The 19,699-nt window shown below is 36.6% G+C and overlaps 1 protein-coding gene across 1 annotated transcript in view; it reads left to right on the forward strand.

Annotated features, from left to right (window-relative positions):
• Nucleotides 1–1,530: 1,530 nt before the first annotated feature.
• LOC145691876 (retinol-binding protein pinta-like) overlaps nucleotides 1,531–19,699 on the forward strand; it is a 54,402-nt gene continuing 36,233 nt past the window's right edge. Inside the window, exon 1 of the mRNA XM_081767186.1 lies at nucleotides 1,531–1,822. The gene's annotated coding sequence lies outside the window, so the exon portion shown is untranslated. The remainder of the gene's footprint in view (nucleotides 1,823–19,699) is intronic.

Below are 19,699 nucleotides of genomic sequence, written 5' to 3' on the forward strand. Positions count from 1 at the left end.
TTTTTCTAAGCATACGAGTAGTAGTCACTCTCACTCGCATATGAGGTTGTGCTGGAGAACACACTCTGCTTCTATGTTTCATTCAGTGTTGTGTTTAACAGTCTCCATATCTTTCTCATCCAAACAAATCTCAGAAAACGTAGTGTTATCTTGGTAATGAACAGTAGCAATTGCAGCTTGGTGCTTGCTTCTCTCTTCCTTTGTCCTAATTCTTGTACTTTCCCTCCAGTCTACGAAGTTCATGAAACAAAGTCTTAGCGTTCTTTGGTTGTGAAAAAATGTCCCTTCAATAACAAATAAACTGTATTTTATACAGGGTGTTCCAAAAAGTGCTATTTTGACAATTTGAAGAAATTTTTTAGCTAAGTATACGAACTGAATATACTATTTGATTTCGATTTTCTTTTCTTCGTTGCGTTGTGACATGCCTAGAAAAAAGTTACCGCCCTATTAGAACTATAAAAAGTAAATTGTATGTTACACAGGGTCCAAAAAGAGTTTGATTTTTTGAAAATTTGATCTCAATTCGCGAACTGAAGATATTGTCCGATTTCAAAATAATTTACAGTTACACGTTTGGACAGGCGGTCAAACTTTTCCGCTCTATTACGATTTGATTTAAAAAAAATAGTTTTTTTCTCGATCCACTCTAATGCACAAAGTGATGACCCAACTTACTGATGTATTATGATAGTACAACCACACCCGTTGGAAGATCGATCAGATAATGTAATCATTGCAGTAAAGTCGTACGGCCTAGCAACCGTCAAAATTTCATTTCATACTTTCCACTCCTTCTTAGAGCTTTTTTTTTGGGGGGGGGGAGTCAACGAGTGTATGTTTATATATAAGAGAGGGAATAATACGGATTGTGTTAGAATAATTACAAATAATTGGTTGGCAACTCTGTTTCTACATTTTAGTTATGAAACCAGAGACGGCAGTTGTTCAATGGTTGAATAATAACTCCCCTTACTAATAAGTATTTTATTATTTCCACAACTTCCCATGACTTACACAAGGTCTGTCTCTCTCAATGCTTTCTAGTTAAGTCTACCCCCACATTTTTCTGATGTGGTCCACATGTCTATATTATCCCACACGTGTCGATCTTATCATTAGTAATGCTACATTGTATAATCAAAGACAAAATAGTCACTTGAGTGTGTCCTTGGATTTCTAAATAGATCGGATTAGCAATGGACTATCTGCACAGATTTTTCTCAATATTCTTATCTTACATTCATATTGAATATATAACCATTTAGTTTTACAATAACACTTGTAACAAAAAATGCTCTACTTTGTCATAAATATTTACAACTTAAGATTCGTTAACTTTGCTGAAAGGGCAAATTGAGGTCAAGTTTGCATCATGTTCTGTTTTAAATAATGTATGCAATAGATAAACTTGTAATGTTAACCTCTACAGGGCCAAAATACAAAGATAACATTCCAATACTTTCACTTATGTAAGAACTCTGTGCCCTTATTTTCCTTACTGTTGATATTACAGACAATTACATAGTTTATTAATTTAAAAATCGTCGAGGTTTACGTTAATTTAGAACATTGGACTCTAGTGTATAAAACATTATGACATTGGCATTCAAAACGCAAGAAAGTATAAACATTTTTTTAAAGTATTCGTATTTGGATCAAGAGTATTGACTTTGTATTAGTTATGACTGTGTGCTTATTATAGCTGTAGATAACGGTCTATAACTTACTGTGTTCTGCCTGGTAGTGGTAATCTAATACTGTCGTTTTAAAATATAAAATCTGTATCATCCTTTCAAGGTTACTCGGCAATAAGTAAAAGGTAAGAATTTTGTAATACTTTATGCTATTTATCTATTAAACTTGAACAAAATTATTTATAGGTGAGAGAAATGTTTTATATACTTAATCTGCACATGCCCTGTTATTTTCTACACGAAAATACCGGTGGGTGTTTTATTATTTATTTGCAGTTCTAGAATGTTTGATAACGACACTTATGACATTTAGATTTGTCGAAATTTTTGATATAATCCTTGTTTGTGATATATAGCATACAGATCGTAGTACAGGTAAAGATCAACCAAGTATTTGTTGAATTTGAATTGATAATATTAATTCCAAAGAGTTTGCAGTAGAATAATTGAAGCTATTCTAAAATATTTCTTCGTATTATGGCTTAGTTATGCGTGTTGCCTGTGTTGGTTTAGATAACTCATGACAAGTAAAGAAGTAAATGTTCTATATTTTCGAAAAATAATTTAGCAAGAGCTTGCAAGCAATCTATTACTGAGATGCTACAATCCTCATTTTAAAAGAGAAATGTCTCAGTCTCTAATAATTAATAGAATCCGCTCCAATAAATTTGTTTCTTACTTACCTGCGTCTTTTCACTTGAAAATTAATAGTGGTGATCCTGAATATGAACGTACCTTCCAATTCATTTCTCACAAGGGAAGGTCCCACAAGTTGTTGCTCAAATCTGATTGCCACATATCACATCTGATAGAGCATCATGAGATATGAAAATGAGCAAAATTTAAGGTGCTATGGACAAGAAGGATAGGACCTAAGGGACTATAAGATTTGAATATCCAAAAAATTATATCATGGAATTATATACGTTTAAAGTATCTTGAAAACCGTTAAAGCAATCAAAGCAAAAGGTGCACAATATAATGAGAAAAATGTCACATCGAAAACCACAAACAATGGTGCCATAGATAAAGTAGTATTGCCAACTCAGCATAAATATATTTTGTTTGAAATAGCATCATATACAAATGTGCACAGATTTAAAACGCATTATTATCACTAAGCATAACAGCGAAGTGTAGTGGTACAGTGTCGTACACTATTGGAGCTGTGTGTGCTGAAAATGTACAACGGAGAAGTTTGATATGTGGCAACAGAGGGTAATGAAGGAATGCATTAGAAAAAGTGATGGATCTGCATTACACTTCCTTAGCCCCGGTGAATTAGCAGACAACTAGCGAAAACAAAATGTTATACGCGAGGAAATAAACCCTTGTTCTTTAATTCTTCTAATTCTGTAAACTGCTTTTCCAGATTGTCTTATCCAGATTTGGTAGAGTACTTTCTTAGTACTCTAAAATTGACTTAGGCGTAGAATTATTTTTTTAAAAGGATCAGAAAGTCAATGATCTCGAAAGAAACTATTGTGATCTATCAGACTCCACCAGAGTGTAAGTGTAACTTTTTTTACTGGAGTATTTAATGGTTAACAAGTTTTCGTTGGTAGGAACTCAAAATTGTAACACATAGATAGGTCTTCTTATTTATTGCATTTCCTCAGACAATATTAATGTTATTGAATAGTAAGTTATCATTATTTTAAAACACCAAGATCCGTTAAAACGAACAAGTGAAGAAAGAAGTAATTCTGTAATATTATATGTGGTGGCATGTTGTTTTCCACGACTCGATTTTCGTTTTGTTTGGCACGATTTTGCAACAGTATTTGCATTACCATCATATCAGACTTCATTATCGTGAAGATTCACACACACGCAGAGCCGTAGCTAGAGATTTCGGCGCCCGGGGCGAAGTAGAATTCGGCGCCCCCTACACTCACCTTAACAATAATTGTATATATATATAATCAGCTTTTGTTGTTATGCTACACTGAATTTTTATTAATCTTCTTGGAAAGACCATTGCAACAACCAAAAACGATCATTATGTATCTTTTTTCAAATAGGAGCTGTTTTCAAGTCTTATTTTGGACTTTTTGTTAAACTTGACAGAACTACCTTTGGTTGTATACAGATTCACTAGGAGAACTGTTATGGAAAGTTACTGTTATTTACAACGTTCCATACTGTTGATGAGAAATGAAATATCAATACGTTAAAAACTATGCGCTTTTAAATTGTTCGAAATGGGCGACAGTATTAATTTCCAGTAATAATTGTAAAATTTTAAATTTTATTCTGTATGTGACCACATCAATAGCATTTTAATTTCGATCTTTTTACGGTAAGAAATATCTTGTGAAATGTAATGGAAATTCAGAAGGAGTCTTCTTTGTGAATTTCTAAATATTGATCGATGGAGGTGAAGAATATGTTCAATGTTTGTACTTAAAATTCAAAATATAATTTGGCTACTACATATGTATGAAATTATAGTAATTACTTAATTTCTTAATGAATCAAAGTTCCGAATTTAAGGTACTTATTATTAATTAATACATTAAAATACACTAACACGTACATATATAGTGTGTGTACTTATGTTTTGTATGTATGTAGATAGATAGAAACATCACACAACTAGGCACGTATGCACAAAATAATATGCTGGCGATACAAAAAGTTGATGAAAAATGACCTCAATGAATTCTTCCAAATTGGAAGCATTTGATATGTCAATGGAATTTTAAAATAAATCATTGGTAGTGATTAGTGTCTGAAAAAGTCGAACTTGTTGGGATAAGCCCCTATTCTACAACTGCTTGAAGTTCGAAAATGTTATTGTTCCCCTCTTTTACCTTTATTTTTAATATTCCCGCGCAAACAGCAATTTGAATGTGTCTCTTCACTCTTCTCACTTTCATACCTTCATTTTCACCGTCGCACAATAGGACAAAACAAGGCAATTCTTAGCAAAAACTCGAAAAATGAAGTAAAATATTGACTCGATTTAATTTGTTCTAATGAAACCTTTATAGTGTACACATAAGATAGTGTGCAGGAAAAGAAGTGATAGCAGCTTACAATGAACTCATGGGACGTGTAAATTCGGTTATGCGCCGAAGTCAGAGAGGCGCTGCTTAGTGACAGAAGATAGGAAATTGACTTGGAATGCGACTATTCCTACATTGTGTGTAGATATTCAGTGGCTGGTAAACATGGTGACACGACCGACATGTATGTACCGTTTTGTATATTTAGAATGTTGATGTCATGTGTAGTCAATAATCATATTTGGAATGATGCTAATATCATTATCATATCCCTACGATAATCCCCTACTTAATAAAATATTTGGAAAATGCTGTGGTACTGAAAGCACATAAACTAAGGACAAACGACAGAATGTCATTTCAGTAGAAAATATGGCATAATATGTCTATGATTTTTTAATATGTCGTAGCGGAAACATTGTTCTTACTGTATGCAAAGAGAAAACCTGCACATATTTGCACTTTTGGGGAAAATATCGCATGAAAATGTTTGAGGAAAACCGCATTCTGGATGCAATGCTGCTTTTGAATTGAGCTGGGATGAGTGTGTTAACAAGTGTTAGGTTATTAGACTTGTGATCCCCATGTACGCAGTGACAAAGTTGAATATAGGTCGTTTCCTGAAATTTTGCCCCCAGGCCTCGTTGGGGGCTTCGTCCCCAGGACCCATCTTGATTCCAACATCTAGTCATATTTCTCTGGCATTCACCAACAGAACTAAACTCTAGTCAAACATATTTGATTAATGGTGGCGACATTTTGAAACGCCAATGTTTGCTAAACAATCTATGGACCATAAGGTAGAACCATTTTAAAAATGGTGTTGATCAACTCAGTACTTTTTTATTATATATATATATAAAATAAGAAATTTTATCAATCAATATTTAATATTTGATTTAGAAAACAAGGAAAGACAGTGGGAAGAAAAAGGTGCGGGGATTATAATTATTATAATAGGACTCCTTGGTTAGACACATAAAATTTGGTATTTGTAATTTTCATTTAAAATTAATTACAAAGAAATTATAGAGTAATACACATAAACAGAATTATTTTATTTTATTTTATTTTATGTTTTATTTTTTGTGACGCGTACACAGAAGTGACATTGGAATCAACTGTAATGACCTCCGCTCACTCCAGCTCAGAATGTTCCAATCAAGCCCTGAAATGAGTTAACGTAATGCACGATGCAATATATGAAACAACCCGAACAGGTTACCGATGCGTGTAAATCATACTATGTTTAATATACCTGATAATATATTTATATCGAGAACTTGTAATGATATAATTTTTATGTATTGAAGCGTCCTTGCATCTACATTGTCATAACGAATCTTCCACAACTTTGAAATAATTTTGAGGAGCAAAAACTTTTCTTAATTTTTATTACTCATCAGTTGTAAAATGAATAAGTACGCTTTTTTCTTTCATGCGTAAGAATGTAAGACAATCGTAAATTGACAAATCAAAGCATATTGCACACGCGTTTGTTTATGCCAATCATATAATCTGTTATATAATTTAGGCGCGAATATAAAGAACATTTCCTTTTATGATGTAAAACTCTAAGTTTTTGATGAAATAATGCCGAAATAACATTATTGTGGCCACTACACATACCGAACTAATTGGCTTTCTTTCAATTTTCTGCTTCATATTGCGAATTCTTATTTTTGCCAAGAATTCAGTGCTTTGGCCCCACTGTGCTTTGTGATTAATCCGATTGGGTAGAAAAACGTTTCGAACTGGGCAAACTCATCACTGTCAAAACGCCGAACACGACTTTGCTCATTTCGGATTTTGCAAATACTCCTGCATACACTATAAGTCATTACTCGGCACCTTGTATACCACATGTTATTAAAAAATAATCTATAATAACTCTTTAAGTAATAAATAAAAACTTGTTGTGACTTATTCAAACTCTTGGATTGCGAGCGAAGCGAGCAAGAAAATTTTTAAGAAATCTACGTATTTCATTGATAACCGACAGCAATATTAATCTAATAGGGCGCCAATACTTTCTGGGGGCGACTCGTCTTTTACTCATGCCCAACAACACTTTTTCTTTCTCCTTGCTCGTTCGGCGTCCCCTTGATACCAGCGCCCGGGGCGGGCGCCACGCTGGCCCTCCCTTAGCTACGGCTCTGCACACACGTAGAGTAAAAGGATTGGTTGCCAGGCACCTATGTTTGTGATGCCTGGATCAAATGGTAAGTGTTCTCACTTTAGGGACGAGAAAGTTTTCATTAGACTCGCTCCTGAAAGAAAACATTAATCTCCAAACAATTGAACACAAACACATTAATATCACAATAACTTAGTAAATTGATACAATTGTATTTTCTCAATGATATACTTGATATATATATAAACTTGATATATACTTGATATCAAGTTTATATATATATATAAACTTCTTAATATAACCTCATGTTACATAATGTTTTGTTTTTGTTATGCTACGCGAGTAAAGAACTAGATAGGGTGAGTCAAAAGTCCTTGGACACCTGCATAAGTTTGAAAATCTACGGGAAAAGTAAAAAGTGATGATGGGAACAGAGGTTTGATGAGGCCGCAATTTTTGAAGTGTATGTCATTCATGGCAGCCATCTTGAAATCCGCCATTTTGGATTCAATTCAATTTTTTTAAATGGGAAGTGGAGAGCATGACACATCAAATAACACTAGCTTGAGCTCAGGAATTTAGTGGTGTAATTTGTTTTTTTTTCTATCTTGTACAGTTTAGAAGTTATTAATGTGCAAAGGTGGGAAATTACCTTGATACTGACCCAGTTCTCTCTTTGTTTCAGGTGATCTAAAATGGGCTGACACGTGAACAGAAGATCGAAATCATCCTTATATCAGGGGAACGGAGCTACCGAACAATAGCAGCTGACTACAACAGACGGGACGCAGACAGAGAACCGGTATCACACAGCACGGTGGTTCACGTGATTACGAAATTCCGGGAGACGGGCTCTGTTCAAGATAGGGCACGTAGTGGGCAACCAGAGACTGTCACCAATGAGGAATCTGCAACGGCGGTTGTTGCGTCGTTTGTGAAAAGTCCTAAACGAAGTACCCGTCGTGTGTCCCTAGCATGTGCAATAAGCTAATCCTCCGTTGTCTGGATATTGCACGCCAATCAGTGGCATCCTTACAAGCTGCACATGTAATATAAACTGAACGAGGATGACCCTGATCGCCGGTTGGAGTTCTCCATGCGGGCTACTGAACAACACGAACTGGATCCTGCGTTTGCCAAGGGCATACTGTTCAGCGACGAGGCGTATTTTATTTTGAACGAGGAGGTTAATCGGCATAATTGTCGATACTGGTGTGACGCAAATCCGAACTGGGTTGACCCGAGTCGAGAACATAGTCCAGCGAAGGTGATGGTGTGGTGTGGCATATGGGACACCCGCATCATTGGGCCATTTTTCATTTACAACACCTTAACTGCACCACAGGACCTGCTGCTGCTGCAGGACCTTGTGTTCCCTGCCACACTGAACGATGATGGCATTTTCCCATCTTATTTTCAGCACGATGGAGCCCCTCCACACTATGGACTTGGTGTCCGTGAATGGTTGGATGAATAACTGCCAGGGAAGTGGATTGGTCGCCGTGGTCCCGTGGAGTGGCTGCCCAGATCCCCTGACTTACGCCCCTTGATTTTTATCTATGGGGACATCTTAAGCAGATAGTGTATGCTGAGACAATCCTTGATTTGAGACACCTGGAGGAACGCACCCAACAAGCCTGTGACCAAATTTCAGGAGACATTCTCCTCCGTGTGCAGTCAGAGTAGTTGCAGCGACTACAGTTGTGCATTGCACGGGATGGACAACACGTAGAACATGTGTTGTAGCATTCAGTATCAAGGTATTTTCCCACCTTTGAACATTAATAACTTCTAAACTGTACAAGATAGAAAAATCAAGTTACACCACTAAATTCCTGAGCTCAAGCTAGTGTTATTTGATGTGTCATGCATCCCACTTCCCATTTTAAAAAAAATTGACTTGAATCCAAAATGGTGGATTTGAAGATGGCCGCCATGAATGATATACACTCCAAAAGTTGCGCCCCTCATCAAACCCCTGTTCCCATCATCACTGTTCACTTTTCCAGTAGATTGTCAAACTTATGCAGGTGTCCAAAGACTTTTGACTCACCTTGTATATTTAGAAAAGTAAATGAAATATTTTAGTTTTATGTTCCACGCTTATGTTGTGTAAGCTAAAGGATATGATGATAATGAGAATGAATGCAAAATTGTGTATTGAAGAAAGTGGGGGAAACAGAAGAACCCCGAGAAAACTCACGCACACGGTGTTTGTCCACTACAAAGCATTCTGGATTCCTATAGAAGTTGCCTAGGATTATGAACCAAATATGATGTGAAGTCACAATCATCAGTCTATTTCATACTTCCGGGTGCATAAATTCTACTCTATACTATATTCTCTATAGAAAACGCACTGAGGGATATTAGAAACGGGTGAGAATTAGCAAAAGGGCTGTATGGCATCAACTTCGAGGTTCGTAAATTAACATATATACTTGTGTTGCAGTTGACATTTTGTAATTTTTCCTTTTCCTATTAAGTATGTAGTGGCAAAGGGGCTCAGTGGTAAACCATTCACCTCTGGGGTTTGAGGTCTCCCGTTAGATTCCAGCTCGCGCGAAGTGGCCTTTGCGTATATCTCATTAGAAAATGAAATGAAATATTTCAATTCTACTTCCCACAATTATGCCTGCTAGGCTAATAAAAATGGTGATGATCAGACCCGTATTTAGGTAAGTGCTATTCTGTGCTCGAGCACAGGGAGGCAGAATTTAGGGGGTGACAAATTTTGGATTTCATTTAAAGATTCATAATAAAGTAATATTTAAAACTAACAACCCGCTGAGTCCCGCGCAAATGCGAGAAAATATGTTAATGTGTTTAATTCGCTCTAATTAAAGTAGTTACTAATTAGCTAGCTTATCTGATTCTTTTTAAAAAGTCATCCCCTCCTACCCCAAGGGGTGAGGATGACTTTCAACATCATGAAAACTGATACCGTTAAACTCAGTCACCTCGAAAGCTATGATATCAACACTAATATCTGTCGTTTTCTTTTAAAATCTCGCCTCCTTCCTGAGGACTGTAGTATGATCTTGAAGCTAAATCGGATTAAAACTGTCACTATTCACCTCAGCGACCCTAATAACTGAGTTCAACTCTAATATTGGTCATTTTCCATTATTTTTAAAATACCCTCATGGACATTATTCTTATGTAGTTTTGCACCTCTATATCTCAGCTCAGATGAGACTTACAAGGGAACCTTCCGAAAATGATAGTTGCAGGGAAAGATGTAACCTATGCCAATTGAAGGAACTGTAATAGAGATGTTCATTCCCAAAAAATTAGCTGCCCATAGCAATAAGTTCAAGAAATATAAGGGGTGGAAGTTCAGGAAAGAGCAAGGTTGAACAAGGGGGGCAAAGTGCAAATTCCGCAAAAAAGGAAGGCATAACAAAATACAATGCTGACAAGTGATGTATAGAAAGAGACTTGCCACAATAGGGAACAAATGAAGGCCACCAGGGGGTTGACAGTGTTGCCAACTGCAATGAAAAGTACATGTTTTGCAATGAGCACTGTATGAAGTGAGTGCAATATTCAGTGTCAACCTGTAATGTAGAACACAAGATATGACGTGTATAATCAGCGGTACAATATAACAAAATAAAATAGAAAAACAGAAGTACGAAAAATACGGAAAAGACGATGTTGGCCATAATGCGCCACATTTGATCACGAGCTGTGCACATTAGAATGAACAAAACAAGAAAGCACCAACTATGCAGGAAACCGACGTACCTAGAGTCGAAAAGAAAAAGGAGTTCCAAAGTTGGCAACACTGGCAATGAACATCCAGACAATTCTAATATAGTTAGGCCACTCGCTTCACAAAAAGAAAAATCCGGCTACAGGCATTAGCCTTCGCATCATTTGTACATGCTCGTCAACATTGTATGTGCATTGTTCGATGAGACAATGGTCCAAAAAGAAGATACATTTGCAGTGAGCACAGTGGAATATTGCCAATCCGTCACACATGGTACATTGATCGTCTGTGAATGTCTCGAAACAGTACTATAGAGGTGTCGGAACCTTTGGTGGTCTTCCTATCACGTATCCACACCTGTAGAAAGCAAACATAATCAATGGCTTGAACTGCTGTGTGCTGCTGTCTGCAGTACTATCACCATCTATATGATATATCCAGTGTCCCACGTAATTCTGCGACTGAAATAGTTTCAAAGCGAAAACAATGTGACACATCCAGTTGTGCAGGAATGTACCCATGTCAGCGAGAGACAAACTTCTGTGAGACGCAAGTGGCCCCAAGTCCCTTATCATAGGGTCCCAGGGGCCAACTACAAAATTTCAAATAGCACCATCGGTCGAGTTATATTTCTTTCGAAAATCTTGGAATATGCAACAACGCATATCAGAAATATTTACTATATGGGATTTCAAAATGGGCGCCAAAAATATCTTTTAGGTGACAAGAACAACGTGCATTTTGGCGGCCATTTTGAAACCCGTGCTTCATATAGCAAATGTTCATTATAGGCGGTGTTGCATCTATCCAGAGAAATGTGATCCGCCCCTGTTCCCATTTGAAATGTTGCGGTTGACCCCTCGAGCCTTATGATGGGGGCCCTGGGGGACTTGCTTCTTACAAAGTTTTCTTGGCCCTCGACATGATTACATTCCTGTGCAATTGGATTTGCAACATCTCTTTTCGCTTCGCAGCAATTTGAGATCACAATGTTCGATGCCATGTTAATACGCAGCATATATTTGGCTATTTTGAAAACCATGCTTCATATAGCAAATGTTTCCTATAGGTGTTGTTGCACATTCCATGATCTATCGAAAGAGGTACCAATCGGTCTCTGTTGCCATTTGAAAGTTTGAAGTTGGCTCCTGGGGTCCTATGATGGCGATCATGGGGGCACTTGCTTCTCACAGACTTTTATCACCCACTGACATTGGTACATACCTGCACAACTGGATCCGTCACATTTTTGTTCGTTTCGCAAATCTTGCAGGTCACAAAGTTTGCTGGGACACCATGTATAATCCCACATACGACCCAACCATGACATATTGTTCACTACTTATCTCAACCCAACCATTTCATTTTCCCCGACTTGACATTGCCTCAATCACTCTAGCATTGATGCATTCCGAGTGATGCCTGTTGCCGGAATTTTCTTTTTGTGAAGCGAGTGGCCTAACTATATTAGAATTGTCTGGATGTTCATGGCCAGTGTTGCCAACTTTGGAACTCGTTTTTCTTTTCGACTCTAGGTACGTCGGTTTCCTGCATAGTTGATGCTTTCTTGTTTTGTTCATTCTAATATGCACAGCTCGTGATCAAATGTGGCGCATTATGGCCAACATCGTCTTTTCCGTATTTTTCGTACTTCTGTTTTTTTCTATTTTATTTTGTTATATTGTACCACTGATTATACACGTCATATCTTATGCTCTACATTACAGGTTGACACTGAATATTGCACTCACTACATACAGTGCTCATTGCAAAACATGTACTTTTCATTGCAGTTGGCAACACTGTCAACCCCCTGGTGGCCTTCATTTGTTCCCTATTGTGGCGAGTCTCTTTCTATACATCACTTGTCAGCATTGTATTTTGTTATGCCTTCCTTTTTTGCGGAATTTGCCCTTTGCCCCCCTTGTTCAACCTTGCTCTTTCCTGAACTTCCACCCCTTATATTTCTTGAACTTATTGCTATGGGCAGCTAGTTTTTTGGGAATGAACATCTCTATTACAGTTCCTTCAATTGGCATAGGTTACATCTTTCCCTGCAACTATCATTTTCGGAAGGTTCCCTTGTTAGATACCTGGAACAGATCATTTGAATCATTTCTCTGAGAGCTTTAAAATATATTAAAATTTCATGTGTCTATCTACTATGGTTCTCGAGGTGAAAAGTGCTACAAACAGACAAACAGCTTATTGTATTATTACTGTAGATGCTATTAAACCATTACTGATGGTGAATAATGTAAACAATTATTTTTCTTATCAGTTATCACCAATAATTATTTGTGTCTCACAGTGACGTCCACGAATGGTCACCTACCTTCGGGCAGAACACCACATCATAATCATAATTGAGAGAATTCGGCAATTTAAAATTACATTGTAACTTATAATACCTAAACTGCTGCTCAACAAAAGCTAGTATGTTTCCAAAATCACGGCTTGCTTCCTTGTTTGAGACATAAGTTAGTGCAGCGGGGGGAGGGGGTGGCAAATTGTTTAGAGCACACGGGTGCACCAATATATATAAATACGGGCCTGGTGATGATGAGAACTGAAGGCAACAGTTGAAATGAATAAAGTTAGAGGAAACGGGAGAACCCTGAGAAAACCTGCGCACACGGGATTTGTCCATCACAAAGTCCACTTGGAACTAGCAGGCATCGAAAGAGAGTCCCTGTGCACCAGAGGTAAACGCTCTACCACTGAGTCACTGTGTATATCTCAATAGAATTAGCCTATACAAACTCATTAAAACATAAATTAATAAGCGATCGAGTACTGTCTAATGTCAAACGGTCAGGCAGAAGATATGAAATAGACCGTTCAGATATAATTTAAATTTTGAGAATAAACTAAAATACTCCTAAAATACCTTTGGAGAGAAATATCTAATGAATACTCAAAACTATGGTTAGGAAATAGAAGCAGTAACCTTGTTTGGGACTGTTTATATTGTATATATTCTGTTTATAAATATAATAGATCTGATTGTTATAATATAGTCATCTGGCAGAACTTAGGTTATGAGTTGATTTTCTATAAATCTTCATGATTATGATATAGGATAAATTATAGAAAGCAATACCGTGGCAAACAACACCAAAATCGAGTAGTGGCAAACAACACATAATCATTATATGTAGGGTTGTATTTTACATTTTTCCTTCTTTTTGTATTTTTGTCTCTTATTCTTTATTTATTTTGTTATCTCTTCTTTATTTCTTTTCTGGTTCAATGTTGCTGAAGGTTATACACCAGAATAAGGAAAGTTAAACTAGCTGATAACAGTTGTAGCTAAATTGATCTCTTGACCTATTGATTTCAACTTGCACACATTAGAGAAATGTTACTAGAAACAATAAATTAATTATAATATTCAGATAAGAAATGTCATGATGCACTTCTTAACTTACTATAGTAAATCATATACCACAAATTCCATTAGGAGTGTATAATTATGAGATCAGTTGACCTTCGTCTATGTATTCATGACTGCAGTTATTTTGTTTAACTTATAAAAATAAATCTATAAACAAAGGGCACAGAAGTTGAATATAAGAAAACAAAATATTATTGTTTTGCTGGTAGCCCTAATTCTAACTTAAAATTCTAATTCTAATATTAATTCCCAGTTTAACAAATCCATTTTTCAACTGGAGAATACATCTGGTCGCTGAAGTCATGTTTTCCTGGCTTACTGGCCTTACTCACTTTCATTAGTTTAAGTATACTTGAGCTTGCCGTCTAATAATACACTCAAACATAGAAAAAATATATATAATCACAAAGAAACGTAGTGTGTTTTATTTCACATTGTACTATTAAAATAAATTTTCATATTATAGTGATCCAATATTTGTCTTGTAAATCATAATGTTTAGAAAGGCACATGTATCGTGTATTCTCGAAACACTAATTATACAAGGTGTCCGGATTGAAGACTCCTTATTTGAAATACCTATGACAAGCAAATGAAACATTTTTTTTTTTTTTTTTTTTTGTGTACTAGGAGGTAGACGGTAGCTTAAGTGTAAAAAGTTATACTTACACGAAAATACGGTTCTCTTTTCTCTCTCTCTCTCTCTCTCTCTCTCTCTCTCTCTATATATATATATATATATATATATATATATATATAATGAAGAAACTACTGGTAGCAACATTCTGAGAAGGAGTAATTGTACGCAGAACTGGACTTCATTCTTGCGGTGCAACAAGGTTTGCGTGTGATTTATCAGTTTTGTTTTTCATTTATTGAAGTGTATCATCCTTTTTTCTTTTTTTTTTTTTTTTTTTTTTTTTTAGAACGGAGGTTATATGAGACATGGACTTACAGTTTAAGGTGGAATCTAAAACAAGGTAAGGTGTTTCAGAATCGAACGCGGAACTCAGCACTACAACCGTGCGGGCGTTTGCTACTACGCAAACTGGGGGAAAAGCAAATATCAGTGAGACCCATCTGATGCCAACAGAATTAAGGCATTAGAGATGGAATCAGTTCCAAAGAAGTATAGTGTTCATCGATCAGGGTGAAACCGTTCAGGGAATTGCAGAGGCATTTCAAAGAAGCTCGAAGATCTTCCCATTGATCGCCTGGCATTACTCCTCTTGATATTTTCCTATGGGAATGTTTTCATGTTTTCCTTATGGAGGCCTGTTATGGACATGGTTGTTCAACCAAAGTCATAATTAGATGCCGCGATGGCTCAGTGCTAGAGCGTTCACCTCCGGTGTATGGGGTCCTTGGTTCGATCCCAGCTCGCACCAAGCGAACTTTGTGGTAGACAAACACTGTATGGGTGGGTTTTCTCTGAGTCCTCTCGTTTCCTCCCACTTTTTTTCATTCCACCATTTCTTTTTAATTTATGATCATCACCGCCTCTTTCAGTCTAGCCGGCATAATCGTAGAACGTCAAACTTCAAGATTTTATTTTTCTAATGTCACAGCCGGGGAAAAAAGTGGATCTGAAAAGGTAGGGGACGCATGACGTTACGCCATCCACTTTGCCTAACTTTGCCCATTGTATGCTTTTTAGAAAGTGAGGGGACGCCACAGATGTTTTCTAGAAGTGGGTGGACGGCATCCTCCCGTTCCCCCACACTTTTAGCCCTGGTCACAGCTATGGATCGGCTTTATGCAAGTATTACAGTAGGAATTCAGACATTCACAAAACATATGTTACTAGTAACCTGGCATGAAATTTGACTATCAGCTAAACTTGCAGTACATATGGAAATATACTAAGACTATTCTTGCTGTGCGTTTTAAGTATATATATATATATATGTTTCCGCCAAGCCTTCGGTTCGCTGTATACTATGTTTTAAATAGTCCGTAATAAAAAGTAACAATTGTGTACATTTAACTTTACTTTCAGTTTGCACACCAAATAACTAGCAGTTACAAAATTTTAGTATGGTCACGGTCCTAATCTTAATAATGAACAGGAAATCACGTTTATGTTTAGTATCCTTACTATCCACTTTCAAATAATTAAATTGAAAGAATTCAGATTAAGAGGCAAATAAGGTATTCGGATCTATTACTATAGGAGAACACAAATATTAATGGTTAAATCCAGTGTGCGAATTAGATAATCTATATGGGGGGGATAAAATTAGGCCAAAGGACATAGTCTGAAGGTTCAAATTTCAAAATGAGACAATAAACGCCTTACCCCCATATATATATATATATATATATATATATATATATATATATATATATATATATATGTGTGTGTGTGTGTGTGATATCTGTAATAAATAAGAGATTTATTAATTTAATAAATCTACCGACAATAACTATGCACATATATATTGTCTGACATACACACACCCCACTAAACCTTTCTGAACGTTTTAATGTTGTACTCACTCTTGTCCCTGTAGCTCTCTAAGGTTTATTTAGTTAATAATTCGGCTCGAGCGATAGCCATGATCACAAGCATATGTTAATTTTTCCACTCATATTGAAAGCTTCCACTTTGCATTAATACATACAGGTTGCGAAAAGAAACCTACTTCAGTCTTGTGAAAACCACTAAAATTATCAGTTAAACCGGACTTTTTTTTTTTTTTTTTTTTAAGAAAATCTAGATATTAGCCTATCAAATAAGAAATGGATTGTTGCTGGTCCCGATTTCTCACATCAAGGTCAAATCGAAGGCCAAATATTTAAAATCTCTCAATTCAAATTTCGAGCTTGTGCTTCTACTTCGCGCTAAAGCTGTGCTCATCACGACTTTTTTTCTCCAAACATCGATTCCGTGATGGGCACGGAAACTCAACACTTAAAAATTACTTTAATGTTAGGTTGAAGATGAGTTGATTTACTATGGGTTATTCAAATAAAGTAAAACATTACACTGAAGTTTTTCAGACAACATTAATTGCGTGGACAGCAAACTTTACAGCGAAAAGATGGAAAAATGAAGGGTTAACTTAAAAAAAAAAAAAAAAAAAAAAAACCGCTCCAGTTGAAATGCTTATACAGACACGGAGAACCAGTCGTATTAACAAATGCTGAAACAAATCTTGAATTATTCGCTTATTCACCTAAAAATCACTTTCATTAACATGTCTGCTCAATAGGAGCGTATCCCCCAGCGTGTACGTTAACATATACTTACGAGAGAATACCTATATCTCAGATTTTGAGTACAGTTTCAAAAGTTCATTTCCGTAAACTGTAAAAGCAGTGAATACTATGCTAATTATCACAAATTAAACGCAACTTTTGAGGGAATTAAGACCATGTGCTAACAAAGAGTACACTGGAAAATGAAATAACATGTTATAACAAAAATTAAAATAAGATGATAATCGATACAAATATAGAGGATGAATATGAAATATCCGAACTTCGCCAAGTAAGGTAGAAGAAGCTATTTATTTACTTCTTCTTGGCCAACTGCTAAGAACATTTATAAATCTATATATGGCTTTGTTATACGCAATTAGTACATTCAAATTCACAAACGATGACGAACTGAAGGGTACGAAGGTACAGTTGCAAGTAACAACCGTAGTCATAATAATATAGTTCTACTAAACAACGTTGAAAATAGTGGGTAATTAGGTGGTAAGTAGAAATGACCAAAACTGAACAGTTTACATCGATCATTTCGAAATACAGCTAGAATATTAAATTTACAAGAAATAACAAAAATCAGTGAAATTTGGAGTTATACTAAGCATAGTTTGAGGGGGAAAGCGAGCATCCCCGGTGGGGATACTTCAGCTGACTTCTTTGGGGGGAACAAAATGTGATTGAGGGGGAAAATCCCCCTCATCCCCCCGGTAATTCGCACCCTGGTTAAATCTACAAATAGTTGCTGTTTTGCGATTTTTTCGAAACAATTAAATTAACGCAATGCAGTTTCTAAATTACAATGCTATGGTCACAATAGTTTTACATGTAAAAATTTCCTGGGCGCTAGCCCCATCTCTCTACGTTAATCAGATAAGTAGGCAATGCATGTAACGGAGCGGTAAGCACTGTATTATAAATTTCCGTTACTCAGACACTGAGACATTCTCCTTTTAAAACAAGGCTTGTTTCAACACTTAAAGGTTTTTTTCTACTTTCAGTACATAGTCTCTTTATTTTATTCAAATTCAGCTGTCACTGAAAAGACAGCACCAAATTAATTTTCATCATTAAAAAAAGTTTAAGATAAAGGTTGATAATACCCGCTTTTGGCCTATTACAAACTAATTACCATTCATATTTTTAAGTTTTTTTTTTTTTTTTTTAATAAATGTAAAACAGCAACATTTAATGCGGAAGTGTTTCAGGTCCAATTTTGATCATCTTGGAAATATTTCACGCTTAAGGATTTTACTCAAAGCTCCTTCCAATGCTTAAAACATTGATGACGAGATGTTATAAATAACTCTCATAATGAAGAAGCTTACTTCTATGTATTTAAACTGAGGGTCCAAATTTTATGTATCGTTTATTTCACAACTTTGGTAATTGGATTGGGTTTTTAGTGCTCTAAATGCCTCGTTTATTGAATTTGAATCCATCTAGAGCCTGAAAACCAAGTTCGCTAGTTTGAATATCTAGATGAGCAATCGCTGTTGCATAATGAACGACTTTATAGTCTCGTGTTCACTCATAGTGTAGTTAGAAAAATTGGGTATTCAGTGCACAGGAAATTCAAGTCCTCGTCTGCTCATTTATAACATAATTCACATTTTAAGATATCTAAATGAAGGTCCTTCCAATGCTTGAAAGATTCATGTCCAGATATTGAGAAAAGTCTTATAATGTAAATAACAATCTTCACTTTTCTATGTATTTAGGTGGACCATACAAACGTAATGTCCCTCTTTTCCTTTCTTTCTATACAACTTTGCTAATATAAAGGTAACCAACAAACTTCTGTCGCTTCTTGTAGAGGCCTATATTCAATTGGCCCTCACACCGTGCGTTGACGGCGAATGGAGATACGACGAAAAGCAGTTGTTGGTGTGGCTATATTCAACATACTACCTGGTTGTGGCAGTTCAGTTCCACCGTGAACTTGCGTAAGGACAGAGTGAACAAGGGACCGTCATAGAGCGTCATAAAGACGTGTAATACAGCTGCAGATAGATATGCCAGGTATTTGCTGAGGGTGTCGTGACTACTTGGACAGTGCACGGTGGTTTAACAAGTTTAAGGACGGTGACGAAACACTCGAAGACGCACAACGCGCCGGAAGACCAACACACTTCCAAAATGCAGATATCCATGCAGCAATTAAGGCAGGCGAACAGTAGCCAAACATTTGAGAAACTGTGGCTACATTGTGAGCTAGTGGTCTACTATGCCACGCTTAATTGCATGCATGGAGAGCATGCCCGCGACCGTTCGGTCTATTTAATGGACGGGTTCCGCCAAACAAGGCACCCCGCCCGTAGTTGCACAATATACGCTATTATTGCTCGTGCACGAAGTGCACCGTCAAGATTTGTCCCTTAACCTTGACACCTAAGTGTGTCACCGCCATTCTCTGAGGGAGTGGGATACGCCCACTGCGCGGCCAGACCGAAGTCCTGAGTGCCTACCAGTAACCTACTGGTTGAGGCAGACTGCTAGCGAGTCAGTCCTACCATGCTCTGCAGG

This window comes from Thermobia domestica, chromosome 8, assembly GCF_964235325.1.
Source record: "Thermobia domestica chromosome 8, izTheDome1.hap1.1, whole genome shotgun sequence".
NCBI classification, from domain to species: Eukaryota; Metazoa; Arthropoda; class Insecta; order Zygentoma; family Lepismatidae; genus Thermobia; species Thermobia domestica.